General features: G+C 56.2%; 1 long non-coding RNA gene across 2 annotated transcripts; it reads right to left on the minus strand.

The window, feature by feature from the left end:
* Window positions 1–352: 352 nt before the first annotated feature.
* Window positions 353–15653, minus strand: LOC117308116 (uncharacterized). 2 transcript variants are annotated; one of them, XR_012325957.1, is made up of 5 exons: window positions 15125–15653; window positions 10676–10793; window positions 8274–8866; window positions 6396–6464; window positions 353–5130 (listed from the first exon to the last, which is right to left on the minus strand). It is a non-coding gene; the product is annotated as an uncharacterized lncRNA (long non-coding RNA). The 2 variants fall into 2 exon arrangements; XR_004522082.2 differs by lacking the exon at window positions 353–5130 and having other exon boundaries at window positions 5946–6464; window positions 15125–15651.
* Between the last annotated feature and the right edge of the window lie 859 nt (window positions 15654–16512).

The raw sequence follows: 16512 nt of genomic DNA on the forward strand, positions 1-16512 counted from the left end.
TCCCACTGGAGTCCCCACAGTCTCGAGTTTCTAGGCTTGAGATATGTTATTTAATGCATTAATAAAGAAGTACTTTTATCAGTTACTGTATCACACATTTGTGATTTCAAATTGTTGACAACTGCGATTGATAGTTTCCTTTTGTATATTCCTTTGTAATTCTATGCATTTTATTTTATGCACTTAAAGGCATGATTCTCATTGTCTGTGGATGGATGAATGCATAAACAAAATGGGAACATATATACAATGGAATATGATTTTGCCTTTTAGAGGGAAGGAAATTCTGACACATGGTACAAGGTGGATGAACCTTGAGGGCATTATGCTAAGTGAATAAGACAGCCACAAAAGGACAAATACTGTATGATTCCACTGACATGAAACAGCTAACGTAGTCAAACAGAAAGAGAAAGTAGAAGGGTGTTTTACCAGGGGCTGGGGGCAGGGCGAGAAGGGGAATTTATTGGGTATAGAGTTTCAAGTTTGCAAAATGAAGAAGTTCTCAAGAGCTGTTTCACAATAGTGTGAATGTCTTAAACTGTGCAGTTAAAATGGGCTAAGAAGGCAAATTTTATGTGTTTACCACAACTTAAAAAATACAGAATACAATACACACAACTGAAAGTCTTAAATTTTCTTTTCTTAAAAGCATGATTCTGGGACTTCCCTGGTGGTCCAGTGGTTAAGACTCCACGCTACCAATGCAGGGGGCCCAGGTTCCATCCCGCATGCCGCAAAGAAGACCCCATGCAGCCAAGTAAATAAGTATTTTTTTAAATTAAAAAAAAAGCATGATTCTGAGAAGGGTCGCCCTAAGTATCTTCAGATGCTAAACGCAGCCACATGGGTCCACCCACAACACCCGAACTGTTAAGAGCCCCGGCGCCTCCTATTGGCCGAACCCAGCAGGAATTCCGGGTCGGCCAGGGATTCTGGGAATCGTAGTTTACAGACCTCAGCCGGAGCCTCGCTGAGAAGGGTGGGCTTGGAGCTGGGAGACAATAGCTCCGAGACCGACATCCGGGATGGCGGGGGATTCGCGGAATGCAAGCTCGGCGCACCCGTCCCCACGTTGCCCAGGGCAGCCTCTTACACGGTCAGACGAACACATACACCTGTCCACTTGCACCACGCAGCGCGTGGCGCTCCCGGTTTGCAGTTTGCACCTGCACATTTTTTCCAATACAAATGCCCACACGAACATCTGCGGGTCAGGCACGTAGATGCTCCCTCGCTCTTCCCTGACACATCCCCACGGGAGCAGAGGCCTTGGCAGTGACCATGGGGAGGATGCACAGGCTACAGATGCCCTGGGGAAGTGTGTGCCAGGCTGAGGGCACAGAGAGTGCAAAGGCCCTGAGGCGGGAGGCTGCGTGGCCACTTGCACTAGGGGAGAACGGCAGGGGATGAGGTGGGGTTGGCCTCGTTGGCCACGTAGAGGCGTTTAAACAGGCTAGTGGCCGAGCCTCCCAGGTGAGCGCTGGGCCGCTGCCTAGTGAATTGAATGACGCTTATTGTTTTCACCGTGATTGCAGCTGCAGCCTCGGAAGTGACTCAGCGGAATTCCTGGGAGCTGGGTGTGGGCGGGAGGGATGCTCCAAATAGTCTGGGGAGGGGGCGGTGCCCGAGCAGAGGGCCCACCCCCAAGCTCTGGCTGACGGCGGCGCACACCCACCCTGGAGTTCTCCACCCTATCCCTGTTGGCTCGGGCAAGCGCCAGCGGGAGCGGAGGAAAGCGGGGCGGCGGTGGGCGTACAGCCGGAGGATTCAGGGAGAGAGGGAGGGAGCGGGAAACCTGGCGCGGGGCGGGGACTTCTCCCATCCTCCTGGAACCTCCATCCTTGAGCCCGGATTTGGGTGGGGGTGGGGCAGACTGGAAGGAACTGGGGTGCGGTGGAGGCTGCCTCTCTTTTCAGCCCCCGGGGGGAGCCCAGGCCTTTGGCCGGGGGCTGGGGAGCAGAGTTGGCCCAGTCCGGACTCCTGAGTGAGTCAGCCGGATCAGGGCCTCTCTGGGACTAACTTCTTCCTCTAAATAAAGGGAATCGTTCAGTCAGCAGGCATTCGAGCTTAAAGTCGCTCCTGGCAGACTGGGCATTTCCGAGGGGGAGCCAGGGCAGGCTTGAGTTAAGAAGGTCTGAGCACTGGACTGGGGCTGTGGCGCAAACATTCTAAGAATGAGCCTCAGTTTTCCAGTGCATAAAACGGGTGCAACAACCCCAAGAATGAGGCTTGCTGGAGTAAGCTGCGCGCGGTCCACCTAATTCAGGGCGAGAGCTTGCTCTGGCCTTGCACCCCGGGGTGGCTGGACTGAGAAGGCGAATTAATAAGTACTGCATGGCCCAGCTCCAACTTGCCCTCCTTAGGGAAGACGTCCCCCACTACCAAGACAAAACACACGGCCTGTTCCCTCCTCGGGGCCGGAGAAGGGAGGACCCCGCCCAGGATCTGACCGCCCACCGGGACCCCACTGCCCTTTCCACCGCCCGATCGGGCTGCGGGGCGCCTGGCGGCCTCCAGGTGGCACTGGAGACGCGCCTGCCAAGCCAAGCTGGGCGGGGCTGGACTTGTCCTTGAGAAGGCGCTGCTCGGGAAGCCACCCCAGATCCACTGAGAAGCCGTTTGGACACCCCCGCCCCCAGCCAAAAGTACCGCATTCAAAAATGCAAAATTAAGAGTCAATACATATATGTATTTATGTGACATATATGTATATATATGTCAAGTTATGACTGAACTCGCCTCATCTTTCTGAGTTGGGGGTCCAGAGCAGGGCCAGAGGTCTCTGTCCTGGCGGGGTGACAGGTGAGAAGTGGCTGGGGTGCTTATCAGAGCAGGGAGATTTAAATAGGGCCTTGAAAAGTGAGTAGAATGTGGAGCGGAGGGGAGAGGGAATTCTAGGCTGGAAGGTGGGACTGGTTCCAACAAGTACAGAACAAAACAAGTTCACTTCTCGGGTAAGAGGGTGGAATTTGGCAAGTGGAGTAGATGGGGTGGGTGATGTCCTAGCCTCGTCCAGCTTGGGACTGGCCACATTTTGTCTCAGCATGGTGTCCTTGCTCCACTGGCATTTCACTCTGGCATTGACAGATACTGAGAGGTCACTGTGGGCTGTGCCTAGCCTGGGGACACAGTAGGCCTGCCTGTCTGCTTCCAACCTAACATTATCCGAAGCTCCCCAGGGCCCTTGGGACAAAATCTGGGGCCTCAGCTTGAACCTGCATGCCAGTAGCAGCTGGACATTCCCTGGCAGGTGGAGATCAGGAACGGCGTATGTGGGGCGCTGGACGAGTAGCACCTTCCAAGCTTCTTAGGTCAGAAAGGCATAAATAAGGAGGTCTGGGCACAGGTGCTAAGGTGGGCCGGGCAGTGACTCTGGCCTGGCAGCAATGGTGGGGGGTGAGCACTTGGGGAGAACCAGGCCTTGACCTCCCACCCTGCCCAGACTTGATCAAGGTCGGGAGATAGAAAGGCCCTGTGCTGGGAGGCAGGTGTCAAAGCATGATTTTTGAAAAGCTAAGATCATGACTCTCACATAATTAGAACATGAACATTTGTGAGAGATTTAGTTCAACTCATTAATGAATGAGGGAACAGTAAGGGGGTAAAATTCACGCGAAGAGCATTTGTGGAACTGGGGTTTATACAGTCCATTAAAAGTGCTAGGATAAGATGCCTAAATTTGATTTCAAAAGCTGCCCAAACCTGACTCGTGTCCTTTTGGGCAACCAAGAGTTAACCTTTGGTGTTATCTTTCATCTCAGACACAAATCCACAAGTTAACCTGTAACTTCAAGTTTGAGCCCTTACTTATTTTTTATTTATTTGTTAATATAAATTTATTTTTATTTTTGGCTGCATTGGGTCTTTGTTGCTGCGCACGGGCTTTCTCTAGTTGCGGCGAGTGGGGGCTACTCTTCGTTGCAGTGCGCGGGCTTCTCATTGCGGTGGCTTCTCTTGTTGCAGACCGCGGGCTGTAGGCGTGCAGGCTGCAGTAGTTGTGGCACATGGGCTCAGTAGTTGTGGCTCGTGGGCTTAGTTGCTTTGCAGCATGTGGGATCTTCCCGGACCAGGGCTTGAAGCTGTGCCCCTTGCATTGGCAGGCAGATTCTTAACCACTGCGCCACCAAGGAAGCCCTTGCTGTTTACTTTTAAATAAAGGCTCAGGGCTTCCCGCGCACCTAGAGCTCACGCTCCGAAACAAGAGAAGCCACCACGATGAGAGGCCCGTACACCGCAACGAAGAGTAGCCCCTGCTCGCCGCAACTAGAGAAAGCCAGTGCGTAATGAAGACCCAACACAGCCAAAAATAAATAAATAAAATTTACATATAAATAAAAAAGTACGGACTTCCCTGGTGGTCCAGTGGCAAAGAATCCGCCTTACAATGCAGGGGACGCCAGGTTCGATCCCTGGTCAGGGAACTGACTCAGCCCGTGCACCACAACTACTGAGCTCACGCATCTCAACTAGAGCCTGCCTGCCGCAAACTACAGAGCCCAAGCGCTCTGGAACCCGCGCGCCACAACTACAGAGCCCACGCACCTTGGAGCTTGTGCACCTCAACTAGAGAAGAGAAAACCCGCAGGCTACAACTAGAGAGAAGCCCGCGTGCCACAACTAAGACCCGACGCAGCCAAAAATAAATAAATGAATAATAAATAAATCTTAAAAAAACAAAAAGTAAATAGCAAGGCAAACAGAAGTTTCCTAGAGAATTAGATAATCCTTAGGTGGGCCCCGTACACATAATGCAGTCCTTCTCTGGGCTTCATTTCTAGGTCTTCATGTTGCAAGAAATGGAAAATACCAACGTACCTTGTCTAGAACAACAAATACTGGCTTCTGTAGCTGTCTAGAGGTAATGGGATGTGAGGTATGGTATGATCAGGGCTCTGGCTCGATTTCTGTCTCTCTAAGCACTGTCTTCTCCATGGGTCAGCTCTGTGTACCGGGTGGCCAAATGCTTGCTGCAGGTCCAGGTGGCACATGCATAGGCCATAGTGACTTGGAGTAGAACAGCAGTGCTCTGGGCCAGGGTGCCAAGCATGCCCCGAGGGCTCTCCAGATTGGGCAGTTTAGGTCACAGGCCCATCCCTGGAGCGATGATGACCTGGATGGGGAGGTGACCTGGATGGGGAGGTGAGAGTAGGGGTTGGCCCAAGGCTCAGGAGTTGAGAGGAGCAGAGAGTGGAATGAACACCTGGACTGTCCCTAAAAAGAAGGGGAGGGATGGATGTGGGGAAGGAGCCCGAGGAAGAACAATGGAGGGAAAAGAGGAGATTGACAAGGAAATCCCTTAGGCGGTTGCGCTGGTGTAATCACCCAGGCTTGGGGACTGTCTGGCTGGCAGCGGGTGCAGTAGCTCAGGTGTGGAGGGCGGAAGGGGCTCTGGGTGAGGATGCAGCTGGAGGACCTTGGTGAGGGGGCTCCAACCCCAGGACTCCGGAAACCACACCCAGAACGAAGCCACTCAGGCCCTACCAGAAGCCTCCAAGCTCCCCAAACCTCCTACTGCTCTAACTGCCGCCTCCGCCAGCAGGAAACCAGGGGGGAGGGGAGGCTGCTCGCGGAAGGGGACGGGAAGGGCCGTCTCGGGACTCAGCCGGTTCGGGAAGTAATCGGGTAGCAGGAGTTGCAAAGGGAGGAGGGACCCGGGGGGCGCGGGATCCGCTGGGGCGGTCCGGGCGAGGCTCTGCAGGGCCTCGCGGACCCCGGGGCGCCCCCTTCCTAGCCGCGCCCAGAGTCAGGGGCTTCCCCATCGCGGGCGGGGCCTCTGCTCGCCCTGATCCCACTGCTGGATCCCAGGCCCCTTCCCCCCGTGGCACCCCTCTCCCTAGCCCCTCCTTCTCCCCTGGGGCACCCGACGGCCTCTGCAGGACCCCAAAGGAACCTCAACTACAGCAGGTAGCAGGAGCCCCGCCCACTCCCCCACAGGCCCCGCCCACGTCCCGGCCACAGCCCCGCCATTGGCTTCCCAGAGCTGGGGCCTCCCCGGATTGGTCTATCTCCGCTAGACCGCGCCCTCCCGCCCGCACAAAGAAAGGGGCCCGCTCAGCCCACCCCCACCGCAGACTGCAAGGAATTTGGGGGGGCTGGGTCCCAAGGTTGCAAGCCCCGCTCTCGCCCCGACCGAGGCGACCCGGTTGAGTCTCAGCCTGGGGGTTGTAATAGTAACTGCGGTCGAGGTTGTTGTGAGCCCCAGATGCGCTGACTCAGGCCTTGGGGGGTTCCGCTTTGGGAAAACCCGGTTCTCCCTACCCAGACCTCGCGCCCCGCCCCCCCGCCCCGGCTCCATTCCCACCTAGGAACTTACCCTCTAGGCCCCGCCACTCTGTCACGCCGCTGTTTCCCCTCCCTGCCCTTCGTGCTGAGGTGGGGGTGGGTGGACTCACCGATTTCGAGTTACTTGATTGTGAAGCTGTTACAGATGAGAAAACTGAGGCTCACAGAGGGTAGGTAGCCTGGGCCAAGTCACACAGCAGTCAGGAGTAGCCGAAAAAAAAATAATGAGGTGTGGGAAGAGGGGGGAGAGGGCTGTGGTCGGTGTGATCATCGGCGCCTCCTCCCCCCCTTCCTCCCTGCACACCTGAGACTCAGCAGCTAAGTCAGGGAAGGGTCGCCTGCAGGCTGAGGGAGGGGATTGGATTTGATTTGATTTATTTACTGTTTATGGTCAGAACGTGAGCCATTTTAATGTAGTCGAGATTCTTTGTTCAGAATTTTATTTTCTTTATCAGTGATGGGCTCGATCCCAAACAACAGCAGGATCCAGCAGATACATCCTGAAGCCGTAAATGCAAATCACATATTTAGTTTTAAGGTTTCGTGTCTGGAGGAGGAGATTTGAGCAAGAAAACCTGGCCGTGGTGTCTAGAGAGCGTGTACAGGCTTTGTTCCCACCTCCACCTCCCAGGCAAGTTTTGCCTCCTTGAAACTTTCCTTATCTGTAAAATGGGTTGGTAACAGCTGTGAGGATTACATGAGACCCTGCCCGTGCCAGGCACCCAGTAGGGGTGGACATGCAGCACTGTGAAGAGCCACGAGGGCAAGCTGGGGTGAGGGTCCAGGCTGCCCCGGGAAGCGTGGGTGTGAGGGGACATTCGGGCCATGCCCGGGCAGGGCCTCCCAGTGCCCGGCAAGGACCAGCAAGGGGTGTGGGTGGGCTTGAGGACCTCATGCTTCCCAGAAACACCTTAAACTGTTTCAAAGCTGACGGCACTTCTGAAGTTTTGGGAGAGGGTGGGTGGGTGGCGGGAACACTGGCCAGGACCCCTGGATTCAAGCTTGAGGCGTGTGGTACATCTCCAGGTGAGGGGTCAGGGCTGTCCCCTTGTCCTCAGCCCAGTCAGTGGCCCTGCCCTCCTGGAGGAAGCCCCCTCCTGCCCTCTCCACTTCCCGGGCTCGTTGCTGGGGCCTCTCGATTCTTTCTCCTGAACATGAGAATCCAACCCCTCCTGCCACCTCCAGGGTCAATGCAGGGTACAGCCACCACCCTCTGCCACCTGGCTTCATGTCCGCAAGCCGGCCACCCAACTCCTGCACACACCCCCATGGGAGCCCTCTCCACCCTGTGCATGGAAGCCCACCTTGCTCTGCCCCAGCCAGTGGCTTTAGGACTCAGCTGTTCCAGAAGGGAAATGAAAGAAGGGGCAAAGGGGAGAGGAAGGAAGAGGTCTTCTCTGTTTCTCGCTTTATCTTGAAAACTCACGCCAAGCGTGCAGTTTTTAAAGAATGCAATTCCTTTCAGTTTAACGTGATGCAGGGTCCTCCCCACTCATCTTCGTGCTGTCCTGGGAGGAGGTCTGGGGCTTCCAGGGGCCAGTCCAGGGCAGAGACAGGTGGGGAAGCTGGAATGGCGGGGGTGGGGTGGGGTGGTGGTGGGGTGGAGTGGGGGAGCCTGGGGGAGGGTGGGGCAGGGCAGGGGCCTCGGGGACTCTCCTCTGCCCTTCCCTTCCTTCCAAGACAATGGGCTACCAGCTGAGGGAGATAAGGGGCTGGATGGGGGCCCAGTGGAATCACAGCCTCTGGCAGCTGCCTGGAGGAGGGGGGCTTCCCCAAGGATGGCCCCCCACAGCCTCCAGGGCCTCTGGTCCCCATTACTCTGCACCTTTTGTGGAAGGGAGGCCCGAAGGCTGTGCCTGGTCGGTCACCAGAGCCCCCCTCCTGACTCAGGGACTCAGTGACTCAAGGACAACATCTTCCTTCCTCCCTCCCTCGCCCCCCGCGTCTATTTCTCTTTCTCTCTTTCTTCCAACACAAAGTGCACCTACCTTGAGTACAAGTATGTGTCTGTTGAGATGTGTCCAGCCGAGATGTCAGCCTGTGGAGCCCAGGATGGGCCTGTGGTGGGAGCGGGCCAGGTGCGGCTTGACGGAGTGTAGGTGGGCCAGATGGCTTAGTTTGGAGGGCAAGGAGAACCTAAAAATTTCTCAGTAACTTTTATATTGATTACATATTGAAATGATCATATTTGGGGCATACTCATGGGTTCAATAAGATATATTATTAAAATTGATTTCACTGGTTTATTTTTACCGTGTCAATGAGGCCGCTGGAACAGTTAAAGTTACGTCTGTGGCTGACACCGAACATTTCCAGCTCCTAGAAGCCCCCTGGAGCCCCACCTGGCCAGCACCTCCCCGACTAGCTTTGACTGTTCTTGAACTTCCTAAAAGGAGTCACCCAGCACGCGCTCCTTCCCATCTGTGGGGTCATCGTGGTGGTGGAGTTGCCGCGCCCTCATGGGGAATTTAACAAGCCAGACTCTGGACGGAGCACAGAGATGCTGTGGCCACCACGACGGCCGGGTCCTTACCTTGGAGCAGCCCACAAATGGCGGGAATGATGCCGGGGTTCCCAGGGGCTGCAGAGGGAAAGGGGCACCTGAGCGAGGCCCACATCTGAACTGGACTGGGTTGAACTGTGACCCCCCCTCAAATTCATTTCCCATTGGAACCTCAGAATGTGACCTTAGGATAGGAAATAGGATCTTGGCAGGTGTCATTATTTAGGGATCTCGGATGAGAGCCTGGGTTGGGGGCGGCCCCTCCATCCATTGGCTGGTGTCTTTATAAGAGAAAGGAGAGGGAGATTGGGACCCAGAGAGACGCCAGGAAGGAGGTCTTGTGAAGGCAGAGGAAGAGATGGGGTGATTTGGCCACAAGCCAAGGAACACCCGGGGCCACCAGAGCCCGAAAGAGGCAGGAAGGAGCCTTCCCTGGAGCCTCTGGAGGGAGCACGGCCCTGCCGACACCTTGACTTCCACCCCTGGACTCCAGAACTGTGGGAAAATAAATTCCTGTTGTTTTAAGCCAACTAGTTTGTGGTAATTTGTTATGGCAGCCCCAGGAAACCCATCTACGGAGACTTGGAGCACTCATCTGGGAACAGAGGGGAAACTGAGGCACTGGGGGCACGCGGGTGAGGTCTCCTCACAGAGCACAGGTTTGGGACCCCTCCCGGACTAGCTGGGCATCCCTGAGCAAGTCACTGCACCTCTCTGAGCCCCACTGTCCTCCTTGAAGAGGCGCTGCTGAGAGTGGACGGAGACCCTCCTACCCAGGGCTGGGGGTCACCGCAGATGGTAGGGAGGGGCCTCCGTCCCTCTGCCCCCAGAGGTGCTCTGAGCCTGGCTCCTCAGTGACACTGATGCTGCAGGAATCAGCTCAACAGCGGCTCCACCGTCACTGTGCGCAGACCCTGGGGTGCCCGGAGACACTGGCTTCTAAGGCTTTCCTGTTAGGGTTTGCCTTGCACAGGTTTTATAAAAAAAATCCATAACTAGGCCAGAGACAAGGCAAGGGACACTGCAGCCCGCTGGCCACTGCACGATGCCTGCCAGGGCCCAGCCAGAGCTGCTGGGAGGGAACTGCCCCCTGCGGGCACTTCCCAGCCTCCGCACCCCGTCTTCCCCTCCGCTGCCTTCCTGCTGGTCACCGCCTGTGGGGTGAGGGCTAGAGGGCGGTGGGAGTCTGGGGACGGCAGCGGGGAGGCAGGAGGAACTGTGGGGTCCCAGCCAGTGTGATCTGAGCAGGCTTGTGACCCTCCCCCAGGTGCCTGTCTGGTCCTACTCATGCTGCCCCCTTCCAGCCCCTCAGACGGTGTCAAAGTTCTTCCCCCCAAAACAGAAACTGCTTTCTGAGCACATCCTCTGGGCCCTGTTTGGTCCTTGTGACCCTCGGGATGTGGGGCTCCGAGGCCCCCGCGCCCCAGCATGCTGACTCACCCTCTTGTACACGGCACCTCCTGCCCATCTCAGCCCCGGGGCCTGCTCCTCCCATCTGACTTCCCCAGGTGTCAACAGGAGCACGCCACACTCCCACTGAAACCTTCCATGGCTCCCCAGCACTCCCAGGATAAACCCTGAGCACAGACCTGCAGGCTCCGGCCTCTCCACCACCCTGTCTCCCCCCACCCCGCCCCCGTGCACCCCAGACCAAACCCCAGGTGGTCCCTGAACTCCTCCTGCCCTGCAGGCTCCCGTGGACACATATCTTTTTCAGGACATTTCCCCACAGCCCTCTGAGGTGGGCAGTATGGTACCCATTTCACAGAGGACAACGCTGAGGCTCGAGAGAGAAAGGAAGACAGAGGATGAGCAAGGGCCTGCACCCCGGTGGCTGCAGCTGCCCACAGCCCTGCTCGGAGACCGCTGCCCCATCCGTGTGCTGACCTCTATTTCTTTGGCACCTTTGGTGAAAATCAAATGACTGGATAAGTCAATTGGGCTCAATCTTCTATTCCATCCACCTGCGTGTCGGTCCTGTTCCAGAACTTTGCCATCTTCCTTACTGTGGCGTCAGAGAAAGTCACAAGGTTAGGCAGCAGTAAGTTCTCTTTGTTTTATTTTTTCCCCCTCACTCAACCCCCGGCCACCACCATTCCACCTTCTGTCTCTCTGCACGTGGCTCCTCCAGGGACCTCATATAAGCAGAATCCTACAGTATTTGTCCTTTCGTGTTCACTGAGCATACTGTCCTCAAGGTCCATTCCTGTTGTAGCAGGTCTCAGAATTTCATTCCTTTTTAAGGCTAGATGACATTTCATTGTATGATGGACCACATTTCGTTTATCTACTCAGCTGTCAGTGGGACTTCCCTGGTGGTCCACTGGTTAAGACTCCACGCTTCCACTGCTGGGGGCACGGGTTCAATCCCTGGTCAGGGAACTAAGATCCCACAAGCCGCTCAGCGTGGCCAAAAAAAAAAAAAAAAAGCTGTCAATGGTCACTTGGGTTCCTTCCACTTTCTGGCTACTGTGAATAAACGGTGCTGTGAACATGGGTGTGCAGATACCTGTTCAGGTCCCTGCGTTCAGTTCTACAGGGCTTATACCCAGAAGTCGAATTGCTGGACCATATAGTCATTCTATGGGGTGTGGATTTGGGGAGAAGCACGTTGTCAGCTTGGCTAAGAGAAGTGAGGGAAGGTCTGCAGGAGGGCTCTGGGAAAGAACAGCCTTCCACAGAGAGCTGCGGGAGTTAGGGAGTCTGGAGTCTCTGAACTCGGATGAGAAAACAATCACATCCTGATCATCGCTGACTGAGTTCAGCATTTCCCTCCTTTAGGATTGTGAACAGCAAACCCCAGAAGGGCCTGTGGCTTTGCCACCAACACTGTCATCGAGGGTTTCAGAACATAGTACCTCTATTGCAGAAATTTCAGAATGTCGTTTGGACTCAAGTAGTGGTAGTTCTTAAACCCACCACTAGGTATTATTTAATGACTTAAAAGAAAGTCCATATTAGCACATCACAAGGAAACAATAGGCTGACAATTTGAATGTAATTGGCTTCCTTTGTAATGCTACGTATTCTGTCTTATGCATTTAAAAACATGATACTGAGAAGGGGTTTGTCAAAAGCCTAGTTTAGATGATGCTGGGAAGATGTGATGTCTGGAACCCTGGTAGCCATTTTGTGACTCTGAGGGGCTCAGCCTGAGAGTAAAGCTGACTCAGTAAGGATGGTAGAGAGAGGAGTAGGGGAAGTTCCAGGGTCCTTTCCCAGCTATTATCAGAATTACCCAACCCAGGAAACTCCCCTCTTCAGGGCTTCTTATTTCTTGCCATAACTACTGGACTTGTTATTGATATTTATCCAGTTGAGTCAAGTTTCTTTCCCTCTTCTTTTTTTTGGCCACCCTGCAAGGCTTGCAGGATCTCAGTTCCTCGACCAGGGACTGAACCTGGGCCACGGTAGTGAAAGCCTGGAACCTAACCACTAGGCCACCAGGGAACTCCCAATTTTTTTGGTTGGTTGTTTGTGTGGTTTTCTTGCCGTGAAGATTTCATGACTGAAAGACAGTGTTTCCAAAGGGATCCATGAATGGCCTAGGGAACGATGGGTGAGGACAGAATCCTGCTGGCCTGCATAGAGCCTTTGTGTGAATTAGAAAGAGGTGCTCCTCTGGGTGGCTAAAAAGTGCCCTGGCTGGGGGCTGTGGCTTTTGGCAAGAATAAAAGCCTCTTTTCCTCCAGGCTGACACAGCCCCCAAGCGGGGGCACAGGGCTTGTCTAAGTGGGCTTGAGTTGGCTCTCCCCCGACCCCAGCTGTACACGGAGGCCTTGGGAGGAGACCCCAGGTTGAGGAGAGCAGGTGGGCTCCATGGAGGGGCTGGACATGCATCGGGTGGGGTAGAGAGGGGCTGGCAGGACCCCTGAGTCAGGCACATAGTGAAAGGTTCCCCTTCCCCGTCTGAGCATTTGGAATCCCCCAGGCAGCTGGCGCTCTCGAAATGCTATGCAGATTCCGCCCCAGGCTCTTTCGGGGAAGCAGCCAGAGTGCTGGTCGGAGGCCATGTGCCCACTTGTGGAACTGTCAGGGTCTGGAGTCGGGGAGGGTCCCTGGGCCGCGGAGGATTGAGCCAAGAAAGGCCTGGGCAGCAGGGAAGGTGAGGGAGGGTCTGGTGTCCACCCCTCCTGCCTCTGGGTCCCTCTGTCTTGCTTGGGGCTGCCTGGCTGCTGGGTGGGCCTCAGGGATGCACGCGTCAGGGGTTTGCTGCATGTTGCAGGGCCCGACATGGGTGCTGCAGCTGTGGCACTGGAGTCGGGGGTGGGGAGACACAGTCCTGGCCGCCGGTGAGGGGGGAGGGCAAAAGAGGCAAGTCACCAACAACTGGCCGAGGCACTGGACGCTTGTTGTCACATCTGTCAACTCGTGGGATATCCCTCCGAGCTCCAAACTCTGCTCTAGCCTCCCAGGGAGGGGCGGGGCGGGGCAGCGCGGGGCGGGGCGGGGCGGCGCCGGCTGCCCAGGCCGCAGCAGAAGTGCCCGGACCTGCGCTTCTTACACGTAAGCGAAGCACAGCGAAGCAAAATGAAAGGTTCCTCGGTCACACCAGCCACGTTTCAAATGCTCCGCAGCCACATGTGTGACCTGAGGCTCCCGTATTGGACAGAGCAGGTCCAGAACACTTCCATCACTGCACAAAGAGGCCTGCCTTGACCCCTGGGACGCTCGGACCTGCGGGAACAGGGCCAGAGTTTCCCCCACACACACTGGGGGCCTCCCCAGAGGAGATGGGGGATGTTTGAGGTGGGTCTTTTGCACGAGCAGGGGTTTGCAGGTGGAGAACAGGGAGAGGAGGAGAGCGAGGCAGCAGAGATGGACAGAGGCTGGACCACCAAGGGCACTGGGCACTGGGGAGCCTTGAGAGAGCTTTAAGCTGCGGGGCAGGCGGGGCCAGCTTTGCCGTGGAGGAAGCAGCCGATATGCCCCAGTAGATGAGTTGGGGGTAATGGAGGAGGCGGGCGAGGCTGCCGTCCCTGTGGAGGTGCTCGTCACTCTTTCTCCCCGCCCAGGCGTCAGAAGTCAATCAGAATAGCGCTCAGAGCCCGCTGGGTGGGGGAAGAGCGGGCACCGTGCTCCTCGCAGGTGACCGTGATGCCCCCGAACTTACGGGCGTTACGTAGCAAGGGTTCCGTGCGGGCTCGGGGAGGGTGGATGAACGCACATTTGACACACGGGGCCTGAGGCCTGAGGCCAGAGGCCGGCCTGTGCTGTGGAGGTTCACGGGCACCGGTAGAGGGGCGGGGGGACCCCGAAGGTCGGCCGCAGGCCCTGAGGAGCAGGAGTGGGGTGGCGGCCAGGTGGGGCTTAGCCGAGGCCTGGCACGGCCAGGGAATCGGCCCTGCTCCTGGCAAGGATGCCTTGGCAGGAGAGGGCTTCTGCCCAGGGTGCTAATGCCCTCTTAATTAGCCAGGCACTTGCCAAGGAACTGCCGCCACAGCCTCACTTTACAAAACACACTCGGGGCTCAGAGCTGGTCCAGCACCTGCCACACTGTCAGGTGGATGGCCAGGTGCGGCCTCTGAGCTGCCCGCTGAGGCCAATCCAGGCCTTCCCCTCGGGGCTTCCTGGTCCAGGACGACAGAAATAGAAATGCTTTGTAGGGACACGTTTTTGGTAACAGACACGGGGCAGGTCAGCCTCTGTACCTTTGCTCCAGCCAGCCTGGCTCTGCCCTGCTGAATTCCTATTCACCCAGCGTGGCCACCACTTCCTCCTGGGGGCCCTCCTGGACCTCACGGTTAACTCTGGGGTCTCCCCCACCGCCCAGGACAGCTCACTACGTGGGCCACGCCGTGGGCACCCACAGGTTTGGTTCCTGACTTAGAAGGGTTACAATTTAGGGGCAGGAGGGGGTGTCACAGATCTCTTGGCAAATCTGAGAAGAGCCACAGACTGGGCCCCTGAGAGCTCTATGTCCCTCCTAAAAGCTGGACCAGAGCCTCACTGTTCTGTCCAGGCCACAGTTTCCCTACGTGTAACCTGGCGGCCCTGAACCCCTATTGGCAGAGATGTTTCTGGAGATGGGGTGACAGCTGGTCCTGCCCTCCTTGGCTCTGACCCGACAGTGCTGGGGTGTGGCCTGTGGCCCTGGAAGGCACAGCTGTCCATCGGTTACTCCCACTTAGGGCACTCGTGAGGGATGCGAGGGATGCAGGGATGCAGGCCGTACCAGGCTGCCTCGAGGGGCCACAGGGGCAGAACAACAAAGACACCATTCACAGGCTCTGGGCCCCGAGGCCGGTCATCTATGGGGGCTGGGCCGTTGACATCTGTGCATCTGCAACGTGGATGGCTGTTCTGGCCTCTTACACATGCCTGGGACACACTTACCTCCTTTTGAGAGAAGGGAAAGTGAGCCTCAGAGAAGACGGGGAGCCCCCTGTTCACGGCTCTAAGTGATGCTGGCGGGAAACTCCCAGGATGTCACATCCTGTCCTTTTGCAGACGAGGAACTGAAGCTTCGAGGGGCCTCAAACCCTGGTCCCTGGACAACAGTCAAGACCAAGTGCAGGGCCCATGCCCTGAAAGCCGGCAGCCCTGGTCAGGTGTGACAGGAGGTTTCTAGCGTTGAGATCCTGGAAGGCAAAAGACAGGGTGTGAGACTGCAAAGCTGGTATGAAGGGGGAGCCCCAGCAAGGAGTGGGAGGTGCTGGGGGCGGGGCGGGGGACAATGGGAGACAGTCTAAGGCTTGATTTTGTCACTCCTAGCTGCGTGACTTGCTTACGTGCTTTTTTTCCCCAAGATTGATTGATGTTTCTTAAGTTGAGGTAAAGTTCACTCAACATAAAAATTTAAAGCACACAATCCTGTGGCATTTAGTATATACATTCACAATGTTGTGCAGCCACCACCTCTACTTAGTTCTTTTTTTTTTAATTTTTAAAATTTTTTGGTGGTGCTGCACAGCATGTCAGATCTTAGTTCCCCCACCAGGGATCGAACCCTCGCCCCGTGCAGTGGAAGCGTGGAGTCTTAGCCACTGGACCGCCGGGGAAGTTCCTCTACTTAGTTCCGAAACACTGTCGTCCCCCCCCCCGCCCCCCAAAGGAACTCCGTCCCCATTAAGCAGCCGCTCCCCGTTCCCCGGCCCCTGCAGGCACCAATCTCCTTTCTGTTTGGTTGTGTTTCTTCCGCCGCTCAGGCTCCTTCTCCTCATTCGTGAAGTGGGCATGACACCCGGTTGTCGAAAAGTTAAAGCGTATAAAGCCCTCGGCACAGTGCCTGCAGCGCCTGTGACTGTGAGTGGTTTAATGCCCGCCTCCCAACTGGAGCCCAGCACCAGTGACCCCAGGAGCGGTGGGAGCTGGGGCCCGGGTCTCGGCGGCTGGGAGAAGTGGGGCTTGGGAAGATTTCCTCGAGGAGAAGCCATGGGGAGCCCGAGGTGCCGGAGACCCTGGGCAGCGCAGCTTTGCCCCAGCCCAGGTGAGAGGGCTCAGCTCCGGGACAGGCACAGGTCAGGGCCCAGCTAGTCCAGGCAGGCATCTGCCCCTGGGATCAAGCCTGGAACGTCAGGTCAATGTGACAGCCTAGTAGGAATCTGATGACCTTCCACATGCCAGAGAGAATGGGGTGGAAACAGCCCTGGGGATGGAGGGGGTGGGGGTCATTCACTGGGCCAAGTCGTCATGGGATGTAAGTAAGAGGCAGAGCAAAAAAAAAAAAAAAAAAAAAAGCCAAATTAACAAAACCCTCAGAAATAAAGCTATGCACTTCTCTA

Source organism: Tursiops truncatus, chromosome 15, assembly GCF_011762595.2.
Source record: "Tursiops truncatus isolate mTurTru1 chromosome 15, mTurTru1.mat.Y, whole genome shotgun sequence".
NCBI classification, from domain to species: Eukaryota; Metazoa; Chordata; class Mammalia; order Artiodactyla; family Delphinidae; genus Tursiops; species Tursiops truncatus.